Raw genomic sequence first — 27,837 nt, forward strand, 5'->3', positions numbered from 1 at the left:
TCAAGGTTCTTAGTAAAGGACCAGGAACAAGCTAATGGTCCCAGGGCTTTCTGAAAGTGTGATTATGTTTGCTTTTCTTCTTGAATATAATAATGCTAGTCGAATCTTTTTATTAGTCCATTTTCACACTGCTATAAAGACACACCCAAGACTGGGTAATTTATAAAGGAAAGAGGTTTAATTGACTCATGGTTCCACATGCCTGGGGGGCCTCAGAAAACTTACAATCATGTCGTAAGGCAAATGGGAAGCAAAGACCTTCTTCACATGGTGGTAGGAAAGAAAGAGAAAGCAAAAGCGGGGGAGCACCTTATAAAACCATCAGATCTGGTGAGGACTCATTATCACAAGAACATCCAATCATCTTCCACCAGGTTCCTCCCTCAACACCTGGAGATTACAATTCAAGATGAGATTTCAGTGAGGACACAATGCTAAACCATCAATAAGAAGCTGAGAAATAGAAAAATCTCATGATACAGGAATGAAGCAGAGACTAACTTAGACCAATGATTACAGCAGGACAAATATGCAAGAAAGTAAATGCATTAATTTATCAATTGAACATTAATCTACCAAGCAGAGAAATTTCATTTCAATGAAAGTTAAAAGTTTAAAATAATCATCTGACTAATAGAAAAGTCAGGAATATTTTTAGCAGATGAACTTCAGACACTTGTGTAGTGGTTGGAAACACTGCTATCTTTAATCAGGTGCCAACCAATTATACTGCAGGGTCAAAGTCAACCCCTTCCCCCAGGAAGGACCTTTCTCTTATCACTATTCCCCCTCTCTAAACATCTAAATTTAAGACTCCAAAAGAAAGGGGAAAAAAAAAAAAAAAACATACAGAGCGGTGAGAATACAATGCATTATTTGTTTTTCAAATGCACAGTTATTAAGTATTTTAGGGGGAGAGATAAGAGAAGAAAAATAGGTAGTTTTGAAGTATTTATAAGAATATTTTATATTTTAGTAATCTCTAGTTCATTGCCAGTAACCTCTCCCCTCTCTTCCACCACTGTGACTTGAGTTGAATATGTAGGTTTATTCACAGAAGGACAATACCTTTTATCAGCTTAGTCTCTACAAAAACACCTTGTCATTTTTTGATCTTCACATCATTGGGCAGTACATAGTTAATGAACACCTATCATTTGTAAGAAACTGTGTCAGCACTATTCAGATTGCAAATGTATTCAAGAATAGCCTTTATCCTTATGGAATTTAGATGTTCTAGTATGAAGGAAAGACAAAATGTGCAAAGCCCCCTGTATTAGTCTGTTCCCATGCTCCTAATAAAGACATACCCAAGACTGGGTAATTTATAAAGGAAAGAAGTTTAATTGACTCACAGTTCCACACAGCTGGGGAGGCCTCACAATCATGGAGGGAGGTGAATGAGGAGCAAAGTCACATCTTACATGGTGGCAAGCAAGAGCACTTGTGCAGGGGAACTCCCATTTATAAAACCATCAGATCTCATGAGACTTGTTCACTACCACAAGAACAGTATGGGGGAAACTGCCGCCATGATTCGCTTGTCTCCACCTGACCCCACCCTTGACAAATGGTGATTACTACAATTCAAGGTGAGATTTGGGTGGGGACACAGCCAAACCATATCACCCCACCATGGTGAAAAGAACGTGCTAGGTTGGTTATATGGAGATACACCTCATATTTGTTTAGAAGATAAGACAAGGTTTATCTGATGAGGTGACACTAAAGTTAGGCACAGAAGAACAGAACTAAAAAGATTCAGAATGACAAAAATGAGAAGGAGGCAATCTGGATTGAGGAACTGCTTGAAGAAAAGCAGAGTAATAGGAAAATGGAATAAATAGAGCAGATACTTGGGAGGGTAGAGGACACAAAGAGAGAGAAAGAGAAATGAAACTGGTAATTTAGACAGCAATTAAACAGACTGATTATCTTCAAAACCAGGTTAAATTGTTTGGCCATGGAAGGATTTGGAAATAGGGTGGGATATAACAATTTCTGAGCATCTACAGTGTGCCAAGTAATGAGAGAGAAGCTTGTGAAACCGACATCCCTAAACATCAACACGGAGTGAGAACTGTCCTCGAAAACGTTAGCATAATGCAGCTTGTCAGGGAAGTTTCAGAACTGAAAAGCCAAAATTTAAGGGAAACAACTAACAACCAAAGATCATTTCAGAAATAAAGGAAGTTTTAATTCAAGCATTGGTGAGGAGGGGAAAATGAAGGAATGCTTTCTTCTGCCATTTTGATACAGCATTTTTTTTCACATCAGCATTTTCACCATGAGGACATTCTGAGTGTGTTATTAGAATATACAACAACTGGAGGATTTTGAAAGGGGAAAGTGTTCTCCAGGGTATAACTCCTTAAGCCACCTTAATTCCTTGATCAATTTTCTATACAGAAGAAACTGTTCCTAATTTTTTCATTTTTATTCTTATCTCACTGAAATTATCTTAAGATAAATTCTTTTTCCATAGACATAGTTACAAACCAATAACTGATTTATCAATCAAATTTCTTTAGTGTATTTGAGAGCTTTTTGTTTGATGTATTTTGGTTTTTGAGACAGGGTCTTGCTCTGCTGCCCAGGCTGGAGTGCAGTGGCACAATCACGGTTTGCTGCAGCCTTGACGTCCCTGGGCTCAGGTGATCCTTCAAACTCTGCTTCCCAAATAAGTCGAACTACAGGTGCACAACACAATGCCCAGCTAATCATTGCTTTTGTTTGTTTTGTAGAGATGGGTTCGCCCTGTGTTGCCCAGGCTGATCTCAAGTTCCTGGCCTCAAGCGATCTGCCCATCTCCACCTCCCAGAGTTCTAGGATTACAGGTGTGAGCCACCCCCCAGCCTGTTTTATTTTAAATAACACATTTTTACTCTTTTAGGTTCTATTACTGTGAATGTATTAATAAGTTCTTCAGAGAAATAGAACCAACAGGAGATTAAATGATGATAGACATATATAGAGAGATACTGAGATGCATTATAAAGAATTGGCTCACTTTATCATGGAGGTTGAGAAAGGCCACAATCTGCCATCTGCAAGGTGGAAAACCCAGGAAAGCTGGTGATATAAATTCCAGTCCAAGTCGAAAGTCCTGAGAACCAGGAGTGCCCATGGTTGGTATAAGTTCTAGTCCAAAGGCAAGAGCAGACCCAGGTCTCACCTCAAGCAGTCAGACACAGAGACAGAAAGAGAATTCAGCTGTCCTCCACCTTTTTGTTCTATACAAGCGCTCAATGGGTTGGATGATGTGCACCTACATAGGCCATCTGCTTTCCATAGTTCAAATGCTAATCTCTCCTGGAAATACCTTCACAGACTGATATGGTTTGGCTGTCCCCACCCAAATCTCAACTTGAATTGTATCTCCCAGAATTTCCACGTGTTGTGGGAGGGACCCAGGGGGAGGTAATTGAATCATGGAGGCCGGTCTTTCCCATACTATTCTCATGATAGTGAATAAACCTCATGAGATCTCATGGATTTATTGGGAGTTCCCGCCTTAGCTTCTTGTTCATTTTCTCTTGCTGCCACCATGTAAGAAGTGCCTTTCACCTCCCACCATGATTCTGAGGTCTCCCCAGTCATGTGGAACTGTTAGTTCAATTAAACCTCTTTTTGTTCCCAGTTTCAGGTATGTCTTTATCAGCAGTGTGAAAATGAACTCATACATAGAGAGATGCAGAAATAATGTTTAACCAGATATCTGGCCATCTCATGACCCAGTCAACTTGCCACATTAAATTAGCCATTATAGTGCTCCCTTGAGCAGCACATATACTAAAATTGGAACAATACAGAGGAGATTAGCATGGCAATTTGATTTATAAAATCCTTTAAAATAAATAATTAATTAACCATTACAGTGATTTTTCTTTTGTGGGCAGTAATTCTACCAAGTCCAATTTACCCAGGTTAAATTTTTAAGAATCTAAAAATTGTGTCAAGATTTGTTTTTTCCATCAATTTGTTAGAAATACCAAAGTTTACCACTTGCTCTTTAGCTATAGCTAGTTTTATTTTCCATTAATTATACTACTGGCAATGTTCATTATGATTTCTAATAATAGACTGATGGTTTGCATGTTTCTCAAGAAATTCATTAGAGATTTGTGAGAAAAACTCTTCAGATATCTCAACATTGATAAACTGACAAAATTATTTAAGGGCTCAGAAATCTTATTTCAAAGGTGTCCCTAGGTACCTTTTCCCTCAAACATAATGTTCTTGATCCCAGTGTTCTTGATCCCTTACAGATTAGACAAGAACAATGGGATCTAAATGAAGTCGCCTTCACAAATTAAACTATGACAGTGAGAGAAGTCTAGCCTGGCCAACTCCATCTTGCTTCTAGCCTCACAAGTGAACTGCCTTTGCTCATTCCTGTGTGTAGACCAAACTAACTATGGGACGATTTTCGTTTATAGTTTAATTGTAAAACAAAAATGATACTAGTTCCTTTCCAAAACTAACCCCTTCCCTGCTTGGGGACAAAAGCCACCCTTGTAAAACCTAATGAATTGGCCATAAGTTTGGAATGATGACTCAGGAGTCCTGTAGCTGGAGGTCACAAGATTAGTCACCTCCCAGATTGCTCCTATAGGTAACATCGCTGTTGTAAAACCTAGGACTGGCGTTTGAGGTATTTTTCAGACCTTGCATTCTGATGGACCACCTGGCACCACCAAGACCAGTAACCCATACCTAGAAACTGACTCAACCAGTCCTGTAACCCTCAAACTGACTCAGCACAAGAGGACAGAATCAACCCCCTGTGATTTCATCCCTGACCCAACCAGTAAGCATTCTCCATTCCCTAGACCGCTGCCCACCAAACCCATCCTTGAAAAACCCTAGTTTCCATATTCTCTGGGAGGCATATTTGCATAACATGTCCCATCTTTCTGCTTGACTGGCCTTGTGATTATTAAATTCTTTCTTTGCTGCAACATCTGCTGTTCTCTGTGCATTAGCTTTTCTGGGAAATGGACAAGACTTCATCAGGTAATTACATTCAGTTTCATAAACTGTGGGTTTAAAATGAAAGGATCAGGCCAGTCGCGGTGGCTTATGCCTGTAATCATAGCTCTTTGGGAGGCCAAGGCTAGTAGGTCATTGAGGTCAGGAGTTCAAGACCAGCCTGCCTAATATGGTAAAACCCCATCTTTACTAAAAATACAAAAATTAGCCAGGCATGGTGGTTGGTGCCTGTAATCCCAGCTATTTGGGAGGCTGAGGCAGGAGAATCATTTGAGCCAGGGAGGCAGAGGTTGCAGTGAGTGGAGATCGCACCACTGCACTCCAGCCTGGGCAACAGAGTGAGGCTCCATCTTAAAATAACATAACATAACATAACAACATAACATAACATAACATAACATAACATAACATAACATAACATAACATAAAATGGAAGGATCAAAACCCTCCACTCCAATGTGAAAACCACTAAACTAGCAGGGCTGAGAGGATTTCCAGCTGGCTAGATGTAGTTGGGAAGAAAAAAATAAATAAAAGATGAATTTATGGCTTTGAAACTGGGTGACATGTACTATTAACAGCATTAATGAAATCAAGAATTACTCATCATGAAATCTGGCATGGATTCAATGATAAAATCTTGGACATTGTTCCTGACATGTCATGTTCTCAGAAGAACACCTCAGAGGTATAGAACTGGAAATCAGGTGAGCAGTCAAGGTTGGAAATAAAATGTGGATTACAGGTCCAGAATTAACACACAGATAATTGCTAGTGAATGAAACAAAGAACAGAGCATAGCAAGAAAGCAGGAATGAGCATAGAACTTTAGAGTCATAGGAGGGGAAAGCTAGTGAGGACAACAAAGGAAGTTTAGTCAACAAAAAGGCCAGAGAACGGGGGAGTGTGTTATGCAGAACCCAAATGTTTTAGTCCATTCTCATGCTGCTAATAAAGACATACCCAAGACTGGGCGATTTATAAAGAAGAAGAGGTTTAATGGACTCCCAGTTCTACATGGCTGGGGAGGCCTCACAATCACGGCACAAACCAAAGAGTAAGGGGCATCTTACATGGTGGTGGTCAAGAGATAACTTGTGCAAGGGGACCCCTCTTTATAAAACCGTCAGATCTCATAAGACCTGTTCACTATTACAAGAACAACATGGGAAAGACCCACCCCCAGATCCAATTACCTCCCACCAGGTCCCTCCCACAACATGTGGGAATTATAGGAGCTACAATTCAAGATGAGATTTGAGTGGGGGCACAGCAAAACCATATCCCCAAGGGAGGAAAACATTTCTGAGGGAGAGGAATGGCCAACAGTAAGAGGCACAAAATTCATCCTTTACTCATTCAGCAGCAGTCAATCACAGCTATGACTTGGGAATTTTGATAAAGTACTGGGGGGAAAAAATGGTTCCTGCCCTCAATGAACTCAGAGAACAGACAAATATAGGAAGATGAGTATCATTATACAGGAACACAGAGAAGGATTAGCAAATAATTTATTTACAAGTCTGTGAACTCTAAAATGGCATGCACATAAAATATTAGTAAGAATAAAAGCTGAGAAAAGGCTTCTGGAATTGAATTTGAGGAGATAGATCATCGCTGACTTTCAAATAACATTTCAGTCGAATGGTGTCTTTTTTCATGCCTATTTTGCTTTTAGTACCACAGAAAATCTGCATTGCACTATATCAAAAGAACAAAAGAATAACTGATTCTCTTGGAACTCATCTAAATTAATAACCCTTGTCATAAAGATTAAGAATCATGGTACCCAGTGATGAGACTAACTAAATGTTTGATCCCAAAATGATTGGTTTTGACGTAGCTTCTGAATTTAAAAGTTCTGCCCCTGGTAACATTGTTCTAGCCCTTTAATATTCTTTCTCAAGGAAATGCCACAGAACACTAATGATTACTAATTGGAAGAAACAGTAAGCACTCTATTGAACCATTTCTCAAAGGAAAATATCTAATGAGTTACATTAATAAAAATAGACTTTGCATATTTATGTTAAATAGCTCTTTTGCATTTTGTAAAGTGAACTTTGCTATGTCATATTCTAGGTGTTTTTTTATTTTTATTTTTTTTTTCTGGTGAGTTCAATTTTTGAGACTTGACTGAAGAAAGATATACAGGATTCAGTATGGGAGAGTTGTTCTGGGCCAGTTAGAATGGATAGGAGGAAGAGGCAGGAGAGTGAGTCAAGCAATGGGTAGAATGCTAGCAAAATTCAAGGTTCTATAAGAACAAGTATCATAGCCTAGGAAGAGTGTAAAGCAGCTTAGTAGCACAGCAGGTAATGCTAGCTAGGTTAATGGTTCTTTGAAAGCAGGAAAGACTCAAGCAAGGATGGTCATAGTACCAGGGAAAGCTCCAAGTAAGTCATGATTTTTTTTCCTGTTGATTGGAGACTTTCATTTTGGGGACCTGGGTACTTTCACGTCCAGTATTATTGTCCTGAATGAAAATTTCTTGGTCAAATGTAAAGTGCTTACATTTTAAATCTCAAGCTTCCTGAGGTAACTATTCCACCTTTTTTATACAGAACTCTTATCCTTCTAAAATTAGGCCAACCCTATGTACAGCTGAGTTTAGTCTGAAGGTCTTCAAAGTCTTTGTAGGGTTGGGTTGGCAAAAGAGACTTCAAGCTCTCCATGAGCAGAAATCTTATTCACAGTGATTAAAACACTCTTGAGGCCAGAATGGGGCCCCCTAAAATGATGGTCTCCTCTTATTAATCATCTTGTTAAACAGCATATATACTGCATTTTCCATTTACCCTCTGGCTCTTTTACTATTACTTTGTATCTTGGTCTTATCAATATAATCAGGGACAATTCCTTAAATATACTTAAATACACTTTTTTTGTTTTTTGATACAAAGTTTCACTTTATCACCCAGGCTGGAGTGCAGTGGCGTGATCCTAGCTCACTGCAACCTCCATCTCCCAGTTCAAGCGATTCTCATGCCTCAGCCTCCAGAGTAGCTGGGATTACAGGCGTGCACCATCACACCCAGCTAGTTTTTGTATTTTTAATAAAGATGGGGTTTTATCATTTTGGCCAGGCTGGTCTTGAACACCTGACCTTAAGTGATCTACCCACCTGGCCTCCCAAAGTGCTGGGATTACAGGCATGAGCCACCGCACCTAGCCCTTAAACACACTTTTACATTCCCTTGTGTATGTGGTCCAAAGCTGTGCGCATGTTGGTATTCCACTGATACTTGTTGATTTCATTAGAATTTTCTGACATACGTAAGAGAAGTCTCCATGCTCTCTGATTCTGCACTTAGTTTAATTCTTATGAGATGACTAGATCTCAGCAAACCTGGTGATTTCTTTTTACTTGTAGTTCTAGTAAATATTAATGATACAAATACACAGCTTTTAATTACAGTGAAGCTATTATGGGATTTACTCTTTCAATCAGCCAAGAATTACCAGCTGATTCTGATTCCGTAAAAGGTGAAAGTTTCTACCAATCAGAACAGTGAAACACACTATGTAAGCAGTAATTTTCCTATGCATTCATTGCTTTATTCAACAAGCACCTACTAAGTGAGTGACACAGTAAATTAAAAGCTCTCCACTCTTCTACTTTCTTCATGAGGAGGATAGTTCAAGCGCAAAATCTTAGGGGAGGAAAGGAAAACATGAGTTTCCTATTGCTACTGTAACAAATTACCACAAATTTAGTGGCTTAAAACAATACAAATTTATCATCTTACAGATCTGGAGATCAGATTTCTGTAATGAGTCTCACTGGACTAAAATGAAGGTGTTGGCAGGGCTGAGTTCCTTCTGGAGGCTCTAGGGGAGAATCCATTTCATTGGATTCATTCCAAAGAATTTTATTGCCTGCATTCCTTATCTCCTGGCCCCCTTCCATCTTCAAAGCCAGCAATGGCAGACTGAATCCTTCCCATATCAAATCATTCTGACTTCTGCTTCGATCATCACGTTCCCTTCTCTGACTTTGACTCTTCTTCTGCCTCTCTCTCCTACTTTTTAAAGACATTGGGCCCACCCGAACAATCTAGAATAACATCTCCATTTCAAAGACAGGCCATTCACAACCTTGATTTCATCTGCAACCTTAATTCTCTCTTGCCATGTAATTCAGAGCCAACATATTCAAAGCTTTCAGAGATGAGGACATAGGCATCTTTGAGGGGTCATGATGCTACCTAGCAAAAGAAAAACAAGGAAAACTTAGATTTATTGCATCCCAGTTGTATCAGGCACTATGCCAGGTGTTTTTAAATTCATTTCATATCCAGAACAACCTAGGAAAGAAGTATTCTTATTTCCACTTTTGCACATGAAACTGTAGCGCATAGAAAGTGAGTTGCTTGCCGTGTGCCACAGCACTACCAAGTAGTAGAGCTTTTATTGAAAGCTGAGTCCATTTGACTCCAAGATCCATGGTTTTCTCTCTAACATGTTTCTTCTCCAGCACCAGAGTCATTTAAGGAACTGGCCATCCAGCATAGCTATTGCCAACAATATACATTCTATATTGAGCAGGAGTGTCCTATCCATGACTTACAACTGAGTTCTGAGTTACTGACTTGTTTATTATTAGGTAGAAATATAGCTTCTACCTTCAAAAAACTTGTGTTCTGGATTACTAAATTATGTAACATTATAAGAAAGTCAATAATATGAAAGAGTAAATAACAAGTGTTTACTCCAACTGCTAAGGGCTTGAGGATTTCAGAGGAAAAAGAATCTTTTTGAGGCAAACGTTTTGCTCATGGATGATTTGGTCTTGATCTGGAACTATGGGGAGAATTTGGGTGGCTACGGGTGGGAGGGTGTAGATGACATAAGGCAAAGCAAGCCCAGGGACATGCTCAGGGGATCTGAACAAAGCAATCCGTTATCAACAAGAAGTGAATGAACACCTACAAGTGTGCCAGTCACTGACCAGAAAAGGAGAGAAAACTAAAATGACAAGCAGGGACATAAAAGGCTAAACATCTAGGCAACAGAGTGAACAGGAAAGTAACATGTTGAAAACCATTTGAAGATAGTGTGTAGAATCTGGAAGAGGAGAGATGAGCTAAGGAGCTTTTGCAAGAAGCCAGGAATGACATAGTGTGAAGACCTAAACCAGAGTAAAATAACAGAGAGGCAAGACACTTTGGGCAGGTGGAGAAGACAGGGGGAGGGAGACATTACAGATGGAGGTCACAGCAACATATCCAACACTTGAGCCTACGAAAGTATAGAGAATATTCTACTAACATAAAAAGTGAGACAATTGAACTGACCTGCAGTGATTTGTGATAATGGATTTGATGGGAGTATCTGAATGGCATCAAATGGAAAGCTTCCAGCTGCAAACACACAGGGTTGACACCAGGTCTTGCAGCATTTGAAGAAAAGCCAGAAATTGAGACATTCATGCAAAATATCAAGATCTGATTTTTAATCTTGGCCACTAATGAAAATGTTCCAACACAATGTAAGTCAAAGCAGACCTAGGCATAGGACAGACCTGGCCTGAGAGCAGACCCTGTGAGGATACAGTGAGAAGACACGGATCTATCTGCAAGCCAAAAACAGGGGCCCCAGAGGAAACCAAACTGGCCCACATCTTGATCTTGGATTTCCAGCTTCCAGAACTGTGAGAAATACATTTCCACTGTGTTAGCTACCTAGTCTGTGGTAGTTTCTGGTAGCAGCCATAGCAAACTCATACAGGGATGTATCAACCAACTCTAATTTTAACAAACCGAGGAGAACTGCCCCTCCACAGGGGGCTAAGAGAGCGGGCATTACAGAGAAGAAGTGAAAGGCAGAGTCAATTCATTCAACAAATTTGATCATCAAAGGAAAAATCAAAATAGCATGCTAACTAGTATCTATGCTCACTGACTCACTCATTTCTGAGGCTCTTAAAAACAAACCTGAAATGTTACCTGTCTGCTTAAGCAGTCTCTCAGGGAAATAGCGTACCTTCCCACCTTGATAAATACTGTTTTGTTGGCAATGGGTTTCGGCTCACTGGTTCTCTTCCTTCTGTCCCTGGGATCTCTGGAGCCCGGTGCTCCTAACTCTTCTGGCATTTGGGCCTCAGCAGTCCTGAGACTCTCCTGAATCCCCAGCAATGCAACCTCTGCTTATCTTCAGTGAAGGCTTCTCTGCCAGCCTGTGGTTCATCCCTGAGGCTGGCTCTTGTTTAAACCAGTCCAGGTTCCCCCTCCCAAACAAGGCTGGAGAGTTCAGGAAGCTAAAGGAGGAGCACTGTAAGGAAGTGTGTCTGAGCATGTGTGTGGTGTCACAAGGGAACCCCAGGTGTGTTTGAGGACTTGTCTTTTGAACACAGTTGAATTCAAGAACTCCAAAAGGGAATGGGGCTGCATGAAATCAAGGGCACAGGTAAAAGTGTTGATCTTAATGAGCTTCTCAGTGGAAAAAAAGATAAAAGGGAGTGTACAGAAAAAGCAAAATGGGAGACTCCGCTCTGCCTGGTCAGATCTCAATCTTCTCAGCTTTACTGAGACCTTAGACTTTTCTAAGGGGACCGATTGTGAGTAAGCTGACAGCAAAGACTCGAGGAAGGAAGTGGTTGTGGGACGGGCAGCAAGGAGAGCTGGAGAGAGTGCTGCAGGGATGTGTCCAACTGTAGATAGGGCTAGGAATTAAGCATAGCCAGAGGGAGGCAGGAGAAGATAGTTCCTAAACAGGGTCAAAGGTCAGGTTGTCCAAAAGGCTGTGACAACTGGCAGCCAAAAGCTGTGCATTCGCTTCTGTGATGAAAGGCCAGAAATGACTCCTACCTTGCCCCAGTCCCCTCTCCCTACACCCAATGTGTCACATTTTATCCCAGCATTAAATACGAAGGCATCCATTATGTCAGGAAAGAATCACAAGTGCATTTATCTAGCACCTGCAATTAAACACACAGCCAAGGTATATTGCAAAAGAGCATCTTTATTACAAGGTTACAGACACGTATCTTTTAAACTTAGAGGTTATTCTAAACGTACTTCCCTAACTGCCTGCATTCCAAATTCCAAACTGCATTGCTTTGATGCACTTAAAAGAGAAAGCATTCTACTCCGAATCAGAACAAGCAAACAGGACTGCCAAGCAGCCTAGAGACTCCTGAGCACACTTCTAGGAGAAATTTCAAAGCCTTTATTTTAATACAACATACCTGAAACTGCTGACAACAAAAGCCAATAACCGGCTGTATTACTGAGTAATTACCATTATATAGAAAAGAACATTGTTACATAATTATTTGGTAAATGTCATCATCTTTGTTATATTTTACTTTGGCCCTATATTGTACAAGGGCACTAAGTATTGATAAACCCAATCACAGACTTTTTTTATTGTTAAATCATTCAATTAGAAGATGCCACTTTCCTTTTGAAAGAAATCTTTTTTAAAGACTTTTTTAAATGATGCATTCATCAAAAATATGAAAATTGCAAAAAAACCTAATTGCATACGGCTTTTGAGAAGCTACACCTACCATGGAAAATAAGGTAATGTATCCAAAAGATTATAAAAAGATTATTATGACAGCTTACACTTGTCCCTGCTCTCTACTTTCCTTCCTTAAGTCGGATCATCTGCCTTTGTAAAAGAACCAGAAAGTAACATCCATGTCTGAGTATCGGTGAGAAGATTTATCCATTCCTTGGGCATAATCCACTCTCCCCTAACTGAGTCAGCATCTGGCAAACTGGCTGGAGGGATCTGGTGCAAGGACGCATCCTCAGACAAGGTTTCTTGATTCTCAAATGCTGTTACCTGAAGACAAGTCAGGGTCACGGCTCCACTCCCAACAGCGAAGACGCTTAGCTTCAGGCACATGGTCTCATCTCCAAAGTAAATGCATTCAATTTTTTATTCCTTCATTTTACTTACCCCATCAAATAAATAACAATTCCCTATTTCCTAAAGTCTCTTTTTTCTCAAGTTAGAGCAACATTTTCCAAAATGTGTGGAGGTCTTTGCATGCTTTCTAAGAAATGGAACATTCCAGAGAAGAATGCATATTTGTTTGTTGTGTGTTCCTGTCTGTCTGTCTGTTTTGATGGTAATTTGCTTAATCAGGACAACATGTTAGAACTTCTATTAGACTGAGTTCTGATCTAAACATAGTTATTTAGAAAAACTGCTTCCTTGAACATGGGCAGCAAAGCAAGAACAGGTTTGTCAAAAGTACAGGGTGTGTGAAGGATTCTTGCTCTCCAGCGGAGCTCTGGATCCAGCTTCATCAGCATTTCTCTCCCACCAAGCATCCCCTCACCTTTTGTTGTGAGTAAGGGTATGAATGAGTTTGGTGCGTTGCTACAGGTACAGTTGCCTGCCTGGAACCTGAAAAACAAAGCCAAGTGGATTCTAAACATTTTTCAGACGAGGCAGGGCTGCCCTGTTTTTTTTTTTCTTTGAATACTAAAGACATGCTAAGCCTTCTCACTGTGTTTTGATTCTTTACGACATGTACCATAAAAAGCAAAACATATTTTTTATGCGGCCAACTGATACGCAGAAGAGGCGTGGTTTCTGAATACAAGCCAGGTGGAGCTAAAAGGTTTTTCTTTTTCCATTACCACACATTTGAAGCCCAAACCCAAGTGAAAGGTAAGACTCCTGCAAATCTTCCTTGTGACATCTCAGAAGTATCCCCACTTACATGGAGCTACTAATTTTGTACATACTTTCATACAGTTAAAAACCCATTTAATGTAGCTTCCGTATACTTCTTAACAGATTACTACCACTGGTCAGAAACCAGCTTCCTAGAACCTTCTGATATTTGAAGATTCTAATTTATTTTTCTGATTTGTATAACTGTTCTTAGAAACTGCAAAGAGAAAACCTCGTGTGGAGATCAAGACATACTCCCATGGTTCTGTTCGGTATGGCATTAGTCTACCAAAACCAAGCAGAAATACACAGGAGCCAGATATTAAGAGAATGGGCTTTGGAAATAATCAGACCTAGACATTTGTCCTTTCTCTATAAACGTGTGCAACTATTTAACCTTTCTAAACCACAATTGTCCTATTTGTAAAACGGTGATTAAAAATAGTGCTTGATTCTTAGCAATAACAATTCTTTCAATTGTTATTGGAAGAATTTGCTAGGACAATCCATGTAAATAAAGCACTTAGCTCAGCGCCTGGCACACAATAAGCTTTCCTTATAATTTTAGCTCATCATTATTAGAAACCAGAGCCCCAGACAGTTACCATGGGGGCTTGCTTCTATAATTATCTTATATCTAGAAAGTTGATCTCAGTGAAACTGATATAAAAGTGATGCTAATGCCAATGCCACATTCAGTCTAATACTGAATTAAAATCCTTAAGTAGAAAAGACTTAGGGAACGCACATTAACAAAAAAAATCCTAATTTAGAAAAATTTAAAGCAACTGGAGAGATTGATTCAAAGTAAGTAGTACACTGCTTATCGCTGAACAAAAAAAAAAAAAATGATATTCAGAAGAAATGAGATAATGTGCAAACAACTTGGCTTAAAAAAATTTCAAAATGTGCTTTATGAGATACTTACAAACCATGGTTACATGTCTGGTTTTCTCCAAAAGTGAAATGTTCAATGATTGACATGGAATCCATGGTCCAGGAGTTGACCATTAAAACCATGGAGGTTTTGTGAGAAGGAGTTTTTGCGTTATGGCACAGACATAAAAGAATGTTTTCAAAGCGTGGGCCACATTCCATATCATGAGATAAAGCACAAAAGAGCAAAGGGAAGGCTTCAGGGTAAAACTTTAAGAACTAAAACTCAAAACCAGTACAACAAACATGACTCTATCACTTAAAAACATGCAGCCATCTGGTAAATATTAATTCTGTCTAATTCTCGCACTTGAGTCAAGCAGGATGGCTATTTGATTTGGTAGTCATGTGCAATGCGGTCATATGAGGTTATAGAGAATTGCTTCCCTACCAAGAACACCACAAAAGTAGTTTGAACATGTTTATTTATTCACTACCATAGTTAGGACAGGTTAACAGAGGAAATAGGAATGATAAAAATGAGACAAATCTGAGTAATTATGATGCCCCAGACCACTTGACTCCTCTTTCTTCCTTCTTAGTTGTTCAGGACAATTGTTTTTTGAGACAGAGTTTAGCTCTTGTCACCCAGGCTGGACTGCAGTGGCTCAATCTTGCCTCACTGCAACCTCTGCCTCCCGGGTTCAAGTGATTCTCCTGCCTCAGCCTCCCGAGTAGCTGGGACTATAGGCACCTGCCACCATGCCGAGCTAATTTTTGTATTTTTAGTAGAGATGGGGTTTCACCATGTTGGCCAGGCTGGTCTCGAACTCCTAACCTCAGGTGATCCACCCACCTTGGCCTCCCAAAGTGCTGGGATTACAGGCGTGAAAAATGAAAACCAAACACAGCCCTGAGAAACACCAGTGTACCTAGGATGAGGGTAAAAGCAATGTCTATTTCCATAAACTCTTAAATGGAAATGATGTCATCACCCTCCTAGATACTAAGAAAAAATCAAATCCAAGTAATATCAAGTAATAGAATTTGAATTACTGGTGTCAATTGTACACCCATTATTGCTATAATAAATGTGGAACTATAATAACATAAATTACAGTTACATAATAGCTCTAATTTATTTTTATTTTTAAATCAGCATTTTTTCCTTAAGCTTATACTTTGTTCAACTGGTAATGCAAGCTCACTAAGTAAAATCTTATAAACTAGAGAAACAGAAAAAAATATCACCACAATCCAAAGAAAACACAAATCTACTGATGTATATCCCCTGTCTCATATGGTGTGTGTATATATAACATGTTTCACCACATTACACATGGTGTATATTGAGGTCTCTTTATTAGCAACAAGGTTCTGGGTACTGTTCTAAGTACCTTATATGTGTTGACTTATTTCATCCTCACAAAAATTGTATGCCAGAAAGTCTACAATATTTCCATGTTACAAGTAATAAAACTGAGGCCCCTAGAGATTAAATGATTTGCCCAAGAAGATGCGAGGAGTGGTATGTGGAGTAATTGATGGAACAAGTAGTAATATCCAGATAGTGTGACTCCAGAACCCACATCCAGTGTCAAATTTCATCTAAAACACACCTTTTCAGATAAATTTGTGGCTAGTTCAAAAGATGCCTCCGCAACAATGAGCAATCATTTACAATAAAAATATTTACTTTTAGGCTCCATCCAGATGACATTGTGGAAAAAGGGAGCAATTTCTTTAAATTCTTGTAGCTTTCTTACTGTGGCCAGTATAATCATAATTGCTGGGGTGACAGTTTGCCTCGAGACTTAGTAAGTAAACTATGTTCTTGCCCATCTCTTAAAGCACTGGGCACTCTGGCAGTCATGTTTTACCTGGGCTAAACTCTTCTTAAATTTCATATATTAAAATATGTCACTATCAGGTAACTTTGTTTTCAGAAAAATTAGATGGTTGGCATATTTTTAGTATATCTGTAAAGGTCTTACTTTTATATTAGTAGATATTTTTTAACAGGGCTAAATGTAAAACGGTCATGTAAAAATATTTTCTTTCAAAATTCTGTAGATGTTACTCCATTGTGTCCAGAGAAAAAGTCAGGCTAAGGCCAGCTTAGCTCTTTGTTCTTTTTGTTTTTCACCATTTTTTCTACACAAATGCTTATAGTCTCTTTTCCTCCATCCCTGTAATTCGAATGTAACAAAGTTCTCTTTTCATTTAATTTACTTTGAACATGGTGAACTCTTTTGATCTGCTTGTTCATTCTTTTTCAACTCAGGAAACTTTTATTTAATGATATATTGGAATAATTGCTTCTGTTCTTGTTCTACTTGTTATTTATTTTCTCTAGAACACCTATAATTCTCAGGTTGGCGCTCCATTCTCTATCCTCCATACATATCATTTTCTTGCATTATTTTCAACCCTTGATTTTTTTCTTCCTCTGCGTCCTAGTAGAATTTCTCAAGTTTGTATTTTTGATTGCTTATAATACGTATTTGATTGCTTGTAACTCCACTCTGCTGTGTACTGCTTTAATTGTATTTATGCACCTTTTTCAACAATATATTTCTAATGTTACCAAACTACAATTTCATCTAATATGAATTCTTGTTTTTGTTTTATGGTAACACTGCCTGTCCTTTTCTTTTTTCTTTTTCTGTTTTAATATCCCATAGATGCTACCAGTTTTCTACTTTTTTTTTTCTCATTCCTACAATAATTCTTCAGAGGTCTGCTCTTCACTGATGTCTTCTGGATTGTGGAGTCCTAATTAGGTAAAAAAGAGTCATGCTGGAAGGACCAAGGGAAAGCAAAAAGAAAAAGCAGATAAGGTCTAAGTCTGCCTTTCTTCATGGTCCAGGACACATAGCCCTCCTGCGCAAATAACTCACAATCTTCCTGTGCCCACTGATCACCAGACACCTGCAAACTAGCTCACTGTAACTCTGGCGTTATCAGTACAGCACAAAGCTCTCTTCAGCGTACACATAAACACGATTCTAGAAAATCCCCAGCAATTCTTTGTTCCCTTGCAGACAGCCCCTTCTCTGCCATCCTGCCTCTTGCACCTTTCCACCGTATTTTCATACTTTCTGTAGTAAATCTGCCTTTCTTTACCTACAGCTGTCTTGGTAAATTCTTTAACTACCCACATGAAACTGGGCCCAGAGAGTTGCACTCACCTGTAACATGGATGATATACTACTCCCTTTGTTCTATTATATGTGTCTAGGTGTTTACATATATATTTTTTTTCTTTTAATAAGAGATCTGCCAAACCCAGCATCCAAAAGACAGGATGTACATGTTTACTTTGGCTCTCTCATTTGTCCAGTTGGGTCTGCATCAAATTTCTTTTTTGGAACTATGTGTGGATGTGCACAGAGATCCTAGGCTTATTCCTCTACTCTAACCAACAAAACTGTCCTCAATGAGATGGTGTCTTCCCAACCCCACTCTTTAGCTCTCTGACTCTGAATAAGGGGATTATGTAAGAAAACACAATACAGCCAGGATTCTTCCTACCTCTGCTCTCATAGACTATCATCCTGTTCTATCCCCCGCCTCATTTCCTTTTCATCAAGTTGCTGTCTAGGAGTTTTAGGTTGAAGTGGAAAGAGAAGTAAAGGTGATTGAGGAGTTCCTATGACACAAGGGCTGTTGAGTATTCTAATTGATGAAAAACTTAAGTTCTATATTGGTGGCAGACAGTGGGAAATGCTGAAAAGGCTGTAATGCCCGCATGCAGGACTACTGACCATAGTGTTCAGACTCATTCAACCAGCCTTCGGTATTTAGTGCAATGTTGTAGCTTCTGGCAATAGGTAAACGGTCAGTTTCAGGTTTCCATCAGAGTATAGAATTTTCACCTTTCTGTGTAAGTTTATTTTAGGGGCTACTAACCAAATGCTATTTTTAAACCAGAGTTCTGAAGTGGATACTGAAGAAGGAGATTTCCTTTGTCCTCATTACATTATTATTGGTGACAGGTGGACATGACAATACATTGGCCAGAGCCACCAGATACTCACATTCCTTCTCTGCGAGTGTCATCGAGAATGATTAAAAACCCAGACAACTGAAATGCTCTAGCAACACGTCGTGGAGCTGACAAGGAATGAGAGGTAACATCGCCCACAAATCTAGACCAGCATCGTCTGTCTTAGAAGTGTCCTGGGAATGGTTTCTCATCACTGGTCCCGGATAACTCAACTGCTTTTTAGGAGAATATTTAAGAGAGAACTGGGTTGTTTTTTTTTTTAATCTTTGACAGGAGTTAAGAATAAAAGTTCAACTCAGTATAATAGGATAAAAAATTAATTTAGGAAGCAAGATCAAATACTTAGAAATGTGATTAAGTGATAAGTATCAACTGACATGAACTGTTCAATTTTGTAATTTGTTATGGCAATCTACAATTTCCTTCAGCAAAGATTCCAGGATTCTTCCATTCTGTGTATATACGAAAGTAATCAGGTCAGTTTGAGAAGCATAGTTGCTATAGTTTACAGCTGATCTTTTAGTAATTTCATATAACATCTAAATACTGTACTAACAATAATATGACTCTGGCTATTTTAATACGATATTTTTAGGTAGAAAAATGGCCTACCAGCCTCAAATATTTGGGGAAGGGAGCTATTGTCTGTGAAAATTGAAACCAGGCAAACACACAGATGCGCACGCATGCACTTATATGCACACAGCCTTCTCGGAGAAACTTCCATCTCCACATTCAAGTAAGAGTTTGACCCCCTGGACCCTACCACCTAAGCAGATTTGAACTTGGCTTCCTTTCCTCATTTAACTTTGATTTCTCGTATCAGCAAAGCTAAGCATAAGCTGTAATTAAGAGAATAATGCAGGAACAGAGGAGACAAAATAGAAATTGAAAATTAATTAAGATTAAGTAAAATTAGTTTCATTTAATAGACACACACTAGCCTGTGATAGTAAGCTTATTAGTTCTACTGATGTGAATTCATAAGAGCTTAAAAGGTCTATATTAAGATTCTGTCTCTGAAAACGATTCTCATTATCAACCCAACTGCTTGATGAAACATCCTAGAGGAAAGTCATGTTCTATTGACTTCAGAGTCTTTTAACACCATGATCATCTCCCAATGTGTATAAATGGAATGGTCCCAGGGAAAGGTGAACTACGCACAAAAATGTCACAGTAAATATTGCCTCATCTCCCCATCCCCCAAGGACATATCAGCCCATGAAAATTTCTAAGTGGTTAAAGTATAAGGTCTTTGTGAAACTTTTCAACTTTAATGACTCAGGTTTTAGATATGATAGGAACAGGTTGTAATCTTTCTCATAATGAATGATCAATTTTCTTCTCAAGGCTGAAATAGATGCCTATTCTGTCAGATATTCAACTAGAGTTTACACTTTCATCTAAAATAAGCATTTTTGTTCTTCGCAAGAGCTGAGATTTTACAAAAAATTCATGTGTGCTACTGTGTAATGTAACCATCCCACAGTCTAATAAATTGGCTTTTAAGTGCTCACAATTTTTTTTTTTTTTTTAGTGTGTGAAAATTCTGTAAAGACCACATTCATTGACACACATAAAAGCCAGGATATCTTCTAGGGAAAAAAAAAAATTTTATACCAAAAAGCGGCACCATTTCTTTGTAAATCCTTTTCTTGAAAGAGAGAAGCAGGTCTGTTCATGTATATTTTAACTGTAAGTTGCTTTTTGCAGTGATTTGAATAATGAATCACTTTCTTTTCATGTCTAATCGGCAGCAGGTATCTAGAAAGCAATGTGATGAAGAGATACTGTGTTGTGAGTGTCCACTTTATCTTGAAACACGTTAGAAATTAACATTAGACATGAGTTTCTCAACAACATGAGCTGGATAATTCTCTGTAATGGGGAACTGTTCCTGTACATCCCTCACCCCTATCCAGTAGATATCAGTAGAATCCTGCTGTCCCACCACCAATTGTGATGACCAAAAGTGTGTCTAGACATTTCCAAATGTCCCTTGTGGGAAGCAGGGAGACAGGGAATTACCCCTGGTTGAGAACCACCATCCCAGGGCCCTTGCCAAATTGTGCTTGCTCTGGAAATAAGCAAAGTTCTTTCTTCTTGGTTGAAGAGAATTAACGTATTTGGGTGTCCCTTGCTCAGATGTGTTTTTGGTGCTGACTGCATTTGTGTACTGGTACTTTATCAATCTCAGCCAGCGTGTGACTCTTCGTGATTGGAAGTACGGCCTTTGCTGGTGTCGCAGTGGAGGGCACTTACTGTAGCCAATAACCTCTGTTCAACTGCAGACACAAGTCTCTCAGGGAAAACAAAAATAGGTTTGACATCAAGGGAACCAACATTATTCCTCCAGACATTCTTCCCTTGGCTTCTCTCTTTGTTTTCTTTCTTTCCCTGTCAACAATTCTTAATGGGAAATACGTATTTTTTCTGTTGGCAATTTCTAGAAGAAAGCTTCAGGTCTATTACTCCCATCTTCACGCCTCTTCCCAGTACTCTTATCCCTTTCCAGTTCAGGCCATGAATTTCACCGTAATGCCCTCTCACGCTGCACACCAGTCTCCCTTCTTAAGACAAATGGGTTCCTGTAGGTCACACATGACAAACTGTATGCCCTGTTCCAACGTGCCTCCCGAAAACAGCTCTGTCACAGAAGGCACAATAAAAGCAAGTCATTTAAAGAGTATCAATAGGTGACCACAGAGTAAGAAAACTCGATTATTTACATTGGGTGGGTTGCACTTTAAAAATACCTAGAGGGGAGGTTGGAGCTTCCATCCCTAGCAGGAAGGATGTGCAGACTCTCAGGGATTTACCTAGCAAAAAGAGCTATTTGCAAAGCACAAACGGGGTGACAGTGGTTTTTATAAGAGGACACACAAAGAATGGAAACAGACTCACTTTCAAGCCACTAAAAATGGAAAGTGGCCTAATCTGGCAGGAAATCATTTAGTTAAGTGATATTTGTTAAGAGCACTCAGAAGAATGCCCACTGGGCTAAGTATGGGGAGGACCTGGTCGCCTGAGGACCATTTCTCTTCTAAGATAGCCTGATAAGAGGAAACCTAGGTTGGGAAAAGACAGGTCCTAGGCTGTTCTGGAGCCTGAGGCTATTATGTCCTAGGCCTCTGTCCCTGATCTACTTCCTCCCAATTTAGAGTGTTCTAGGAAGGTCGTCATGGCTCCAAGGTCAATCTGCAATTGCATTTAGTTGGGTTGGTGATAAGAATCTAGCTTGCCTTGGGTCACCTGACACCACCCCAAACCTCCTATAATCTGTGCTCAGTACCAAGTTGAGGGTTTGGCTGTAAGGAGTCTCTTTCAGGGATTTAGAACAACAGCAGACACAAAGGACTAGAAGCAAATGTTCCCCACAAAGCCCTCGTAGATCAATCAATCTTTAGAGCAGAAGCTCTCAACATCTTAAAGTTAAGCAATTATGGAGGTAGGTTTGAGGGAAGAAGTTGCTGGGCAACCCCTTGCCTTTCTACACCCGCTTCTCTAATACCAAACATTTCCATTCTAGCAGGTGGGAACTGGTTGCCTGGAAATGCTTATCTAGGAAAGTCATTAATAAAACATAGATTCTGACTAGGCACCCAGGTGTGTGCCAGTTCAGAGCAACTGCTTATCTGCAGCTGTAGCAGCCCTGACTCTCAGGCTCCAACTCAGATGTATAAGAAATAAACGTTTTTCATTGTTACAGCAAACCTATTTTTTTTTTTTTTTCATTTGGACAGCCTATTGCATTGGGTGAGGACAAGGAAGCCGGAAATGAAATCTTATGCAATTGAGGGTCCTCCTCAGAGATGGCCCTTAGGCTCCTCAGGGCAGGCACAGACCAAGACCTAGAAGTGCAAGAACATCACCTGTCCATGCACCAATTGAAGTATTTGCAGCATCTCAACTCTTTAGTGGTTGAGTTACAGAGACACTTGCTGTGAGGTCGCTTCCCCTCAGATGTAAGACTTCCCTGGGTCCATATCTGAGCCTCTCAAGAACACACAAGAAATCTATGAGTAGGAGTGAAAAACCTACTCAAGACTATTTCTGACCCATGTCTAAACACTTCTACTCAGAGCATCCCCTGTCATGGGCAAGGCCTTATATACTAGGAAAATTGTCATGTCTATGAGCGATACCCAGGAAGGAAGAAATAGGTCTCCCCACTCTCAGATGATCTAACTCATCTGAGGTTTTAATTGTGTCTTCCCCACCCCTTGTCTGAACTAGCTATGGGCCCCTTCTCAAAAGCCTCCCTGAATCTAAACTTTCTTCCTTAAATTTGACTCTCTCCTCCTACCATGCTGATGGAATCTTTATCTAAAAAAGACAAGGTAAATAGAGGAAGACAAGTTGTTCTCTCTCCCTTCATTAGTGTTGTATGTGCATATCTTCACGTTTAAAGCTTAAAAACACTAACTGAGAGCCGGCCATAGCAGTGTGCATCTATAGTCCCAGCTACTGGGGAGGCTGAAGTGGGAAGGATTGCTTGAGCCCAGGAATGTGGGGCTGGAGTGAGCAATGATCACACCACTGCACTCCAGCCTGGGCAAAGAGCAGGACCTCATCTTTATAATTAAAATAAAAATTAAAAATTAAAAAAAAGCCTGAGCTCAGGAGTTCGGGACCAGCCTGATAAAACCCTGTCTCTACTAAAACACACAAAAAATTAACTGGGCATGGCGGTGCACGCCTGTAATCCCAGCTACTTGGGAGGCTGAAGCAGGAGAATCACTTGAACCTGGGAAGTGGAGGTTGCAGTGAGCTGAGATTGAGCCACTGTACTCCAGCCTGGGCGACAGAGTGAGACTCCATCTCAAAAAAAAGAAAAGAAAAGAAAAAGAAAAAAAAAATTCGCCAATAATTTGTTTCTTTCATTCTCCTGTAACAATTCTCATGAGGCATCTCTTGATATTTATTGGCTATTACCCCAAGCTATCATCCAACTGCATAATAAAATGACGAGAGTGGCTGCCTTTGACAATGGGTAAGTTCTTTTTTTTTTTTTTTTTTTTCAAATTTATTTTAGATTCAGGGGATACATGTGCAGGTTTGCTACCTGGGAATATTGTATGATGCTGAGGTTTGGGGTACGAATGGCCCTGTCACCCAAGTACTGAACATGGTACCCAATAGTTATTCATAGTTTTTTCAACTCTTGCTCCACTCCGACCTTCCCTCTAGTAGTCCCTGGTGTCTATCGTTACCATCTTTATGTCCATGAGTACCTAATGTTTAGCTCTCACTTGTAAGTGAGACCATGTGGTATTAGATTTTCTGTTCCTGTGCTAAAAAATGGGTAGTTCCAGCAAAGTGTGTGTGTCATGCAGTCCTGCTTTGCACTTACATTTCAGACTTTCCCATTTAAGGCTGATGGGTCTTCCTGAAATACAGATGAATGCAATGCATGTCGTGTTTTTCAGCCTCTTCATGAGCCCACAATCTGATGGCCTTTTATTCATAAGACTGCCTGATAACTAAGTCGACTCTTAATTCTCTGGATCTTTCAGTAGTGACGGGGTTACTATGCTATCAGAAAAGATTAGAGGTTTCTCCAGTCTCCTTAATTACAGGGCAATAAAACATTAAGCCTTGAGATACATTATTTTCAATAAATAAGAGGACAGCTTGTTGACAATACTCAACCAAGTGTGCAAATGGTAGAAATAAATATAATGGACTCCTTTTTCAATACACAATTCCTTTGGAATTATTAATGAATAGCATATTGGTCTGCTGGGGCTGCCATAAAATATCACAGACTGGGTGGCTTACACAATAATTCATTTCTCATAACGCTGAAGGCTAGAAGCTCAAGGGTTGGCTTCTCCTAAGGCCTCTCTCCTTAGCTTGCAGATGGCACCTTCTTGCTGTGTTCTCACATGGCCTTTTCTCTGTGTGAGTAGAGGCTTTCTTCTCTTCTCCATGTTCCTCTTCTTCCCTTTCTTCTTCTTTGGACACTAGTCCCATTAAATTGAGGTCCCACCCTTTGATCCCATCGAACCTTAGTTGCCTCTTTAAACATCCCATCTCCAAAAACAGTCGCATTGGCGGTTAGGGCTTCAACAGAGGTATTTGTGTTAAGGATACAAGTCAGTCCATGCACAGCCCTAATATATAAACCTGTGACTCTGCATGATAAGTAGAACCTAAAATGTAAATAACATGACATTCCTGCTCTTACTACATTGCATCAGGACACAATGTTTAAACTTTGGTTTTCTAGCCAAATACTAACGCTGGGTTGCTCCCCTTTCACCAACATGGATGCTGACTCAGCGCCCAGGTGTGTGCAATGCTCACACTGATCCACAATGCAGCCTTGAAGGAATGAGAGAGAGAGAGAGCTATCAGCTAGGGATGTGGGCGCACCTGACGATAATCCAAAAGGTGAGTGTTCCCATGTGTCCAGATCTCTGCCATGCACTTCCTCCCACCCACCAATGACAGTTCTGCCCTCTGACAAGGAGCAGCCCGTGGATTCAGACATTAAAAGCTCACATTTGCCCCAAAGCTTATGAGACATGAATCTTATTTTACCACTTTCCTCAAGGATGTTTGACCTTTTGACGATTAGGAGTGTCCTTTCTTGGATTTTGCCCATTACAAAGATCAAACAACATAAACAATTATGATAAATAGAGGTGAAAGATTTCTACTGAAAAAAAATCCTCTTAGAAAATAACATCGTTGAATCCAAAATAAGATTCCTTTTCTGGAAGATTTGAACCCAGAGTGGATCTAGAAAATCATTAGATCTTGAAGGAATTTAAATAAAAACTAAACTGAGAAAGTTATTAGCTTCCATAACTTAACTACCTTTTTTTTTTTCTAAAGCATCCTGTTACACCGAAACCACAGAAAATTAAAGTAAAATAAATGCATCAGTGAAGAAATTGACTCTTATTTTAATGCTAATGCAACTACCTAAGAGGCAATATTTATCTAGGAAAGTCATTAATACAACACCCACAATTCCCTGTAGATTTACCTTTTGTGAAATCTGTAAACTTCTGTTTTTTCTCATGATTTTATTGGAACCAAAGGCACTATACACATGCGCATGCACACAAACACACACACACACAGAGTATGGGGAATATACTGAAGGCACAGATTTGTGAATCTATCTTTATATAAAGAGCATGTTAATTTACAACTTAAGTACACAGTCAATTGCTTGGCTTTCTAGCAAATTTAATATCTACCATGAGTTTTAACCCTAAGGCTAGTCAACTTCACCCTTCACAATTAGGTACTTGGAATTTATTTCCTCTGTGGATAAATAACAAAGAAAAATACAGCCAAAGGGTGTTTTCGTTGTTGTTATTCAGTTGTATGTATTTTTAATGATCTCTGTGGTAATATAATTACGGTTTTCAGCCTTCTGGTTGAATCAATTGAAAGGAATCACTTTTTGGCTATACAAGATGATGAAATGCAGAGGAAATTGTCTTAAGTTATAGAAAGAGAAAAATACCACAAAAAAAGAGACTTGGCATGAATATGGGTATCAGCCTGTGTAATCTTTTTAATGTGGAGAGAAAATGATGGACATTTAGACATTAGTCTACAATTATTTCTTGTGCCCAAGCACAAGAGAAGAATTCTCTCATGAGCCCACCAAAAATTGATATAATTCAAGCATTGTATGCTCTAGGTAGAATTTTAGTTTAAATGTTTCAAGTTACCATACATATACAGGAAAAGACAACTTATAAACCCTGGACTTATAAACAGTAGATCCCATCTCCCTCTGCTGAACTCAGAGCACACATAAAACGGTGTTGCCGCTGCTGCCATGAGAAAAGAATCTGAAGAAATATGGAGATTTTAAGGAATTATGAGGGTTAGAACATAAAGAGAAAGTGAGAAAATGGGAAAAATCAGGGACAGAATAACGTGCTCCCAGATGGGACGAGCTCCCCTCTATTAGTTCCTGATATTTATTTTTAAAATAAGTAAATAACAAAGAAGGAGGATAACAAAGTTCTGTGTTAGAAAGGAAGAAGTCTGGTGTCTATTCTTCTTCTTATAAGGACACCAGTCCTATTGAACTAAGGCCCCACCTTTATGACCTAATTTAACCTTACCTCTTTGAAGGTAACTATGCTCTCCCCAAAAACAGTTCCATTGGGGGTTAGGGCTTCAACATGTAAATTTGTAGAGGGCACAATTTCGGCCGTAACAGATGGGGTAGAAGGAACCTGAAAAATTATTTTGAACTGCACTGACGGGTTAATACAATGTATTGTATATTTCAAAATTGCTAAAAGATTTTAAACAGTCTCACCACAAAAAATAAGTATATAAGTTGACAGATGTGTTAATTAACTTGATTTTAATCATCCCACAATGCAAACATATATCAAAACATCACATTTTACCCCATAAATGTATATAATTATTATTTGTCAACTAAAACTAAAATTTTAACAGAAAAGAACTTTTTGAGGAAATCACACAAGCAGTGCAACAGCTTCTCTCTATAAAGATTCTTGGTGTGAAACCACCTGACATGTGATCCAAACTGAGACTAATAACAAAGGACAGAAGAGAGGCAGCATAGGATGAATCAGGAATATGTGGAGAATGGGAAAGAATCAAGGGTTCACATGACTATAAGCATGACATGCAGCAATAGTGTGGTATGGCTGCTAAAAAACAAACAAACAAAAAACTTCCAATCTTAGACCATAACTCCTTGCTTTTGGCCTCATACCATCCTTCAGCCTGCATCCCATAATGGTGAGTAAGAAATCAACCTGTATGAATGAAAGTCACTGAGATGCAAGAGTTGTTTGTTAATGTGGAGGTCGAAAGTTGGCTGGCAACAGGAGCATGAAAAGAGTATGAAATTGGGAAGGTTAAAGCAATCTCAATCCCTCCCCTACGTTTTGGTACCTACGTGGGTACTCACTACATATCTATTACATCAGAATGGCATGAGCTCCTCTATTTGGGGTCCTTCGATACATACAAAGCTCCATTACCCTGGTTGTCACATAGTCGAGGGTCCAGATATTTCACAGAAATAAGAAAGGAAGTAAGAACATTTTTTTCTCCACTGTGAACTCATGAGGTGACATTATTGGATTCTCTCATGTAAGAAAGTAAAAAAAGGCTGGGCGCGGTGGCTCACGCCTGTAATCCCAGCACTTTGGGAGGCCAAGGCGGGCAGATCACGAGGTCAGGAGATCGAGACCACCCTGGCTAACACCGTGAAAAATGGAAAAAGTTAGCCAGGCGTGGTGGCGGGCACCTGTAGTCCCAGCTACTCGAGAGGCTGAGGCAGGAGAATGGCGTGAACCCGG

At 39.5% G+C, this 27,837-nt stretch overlaps 1 pseudogene; it reads left to right on the forward strand.

The window, feature by feature from the left end:
* Nucleotides 1-3,768: 3,768 nt before the first annotated feature.
* Nucleotides 3,769-3,867, forward strand: LOC123568131 (U6 spliceosomal RNA; annotated as a pseudogene).
* Nucleotides 3,868-27,837: the final 23,970 nt, after the last annotated feature.

Source organism: Macaca fascicularis, chromosome 12 (assembly GCF_037993035.2).
Source record: "Macaca fascicularis isolate 582-1 chromosome 12, T2T-MFA8v1.1".
Classification (NCBI taxonomy): Eukaryota; Metazoa; Chordata; class Mammalia; order Primates; family Cercopithecidae; genus Macaca; species Macaca fascicularis.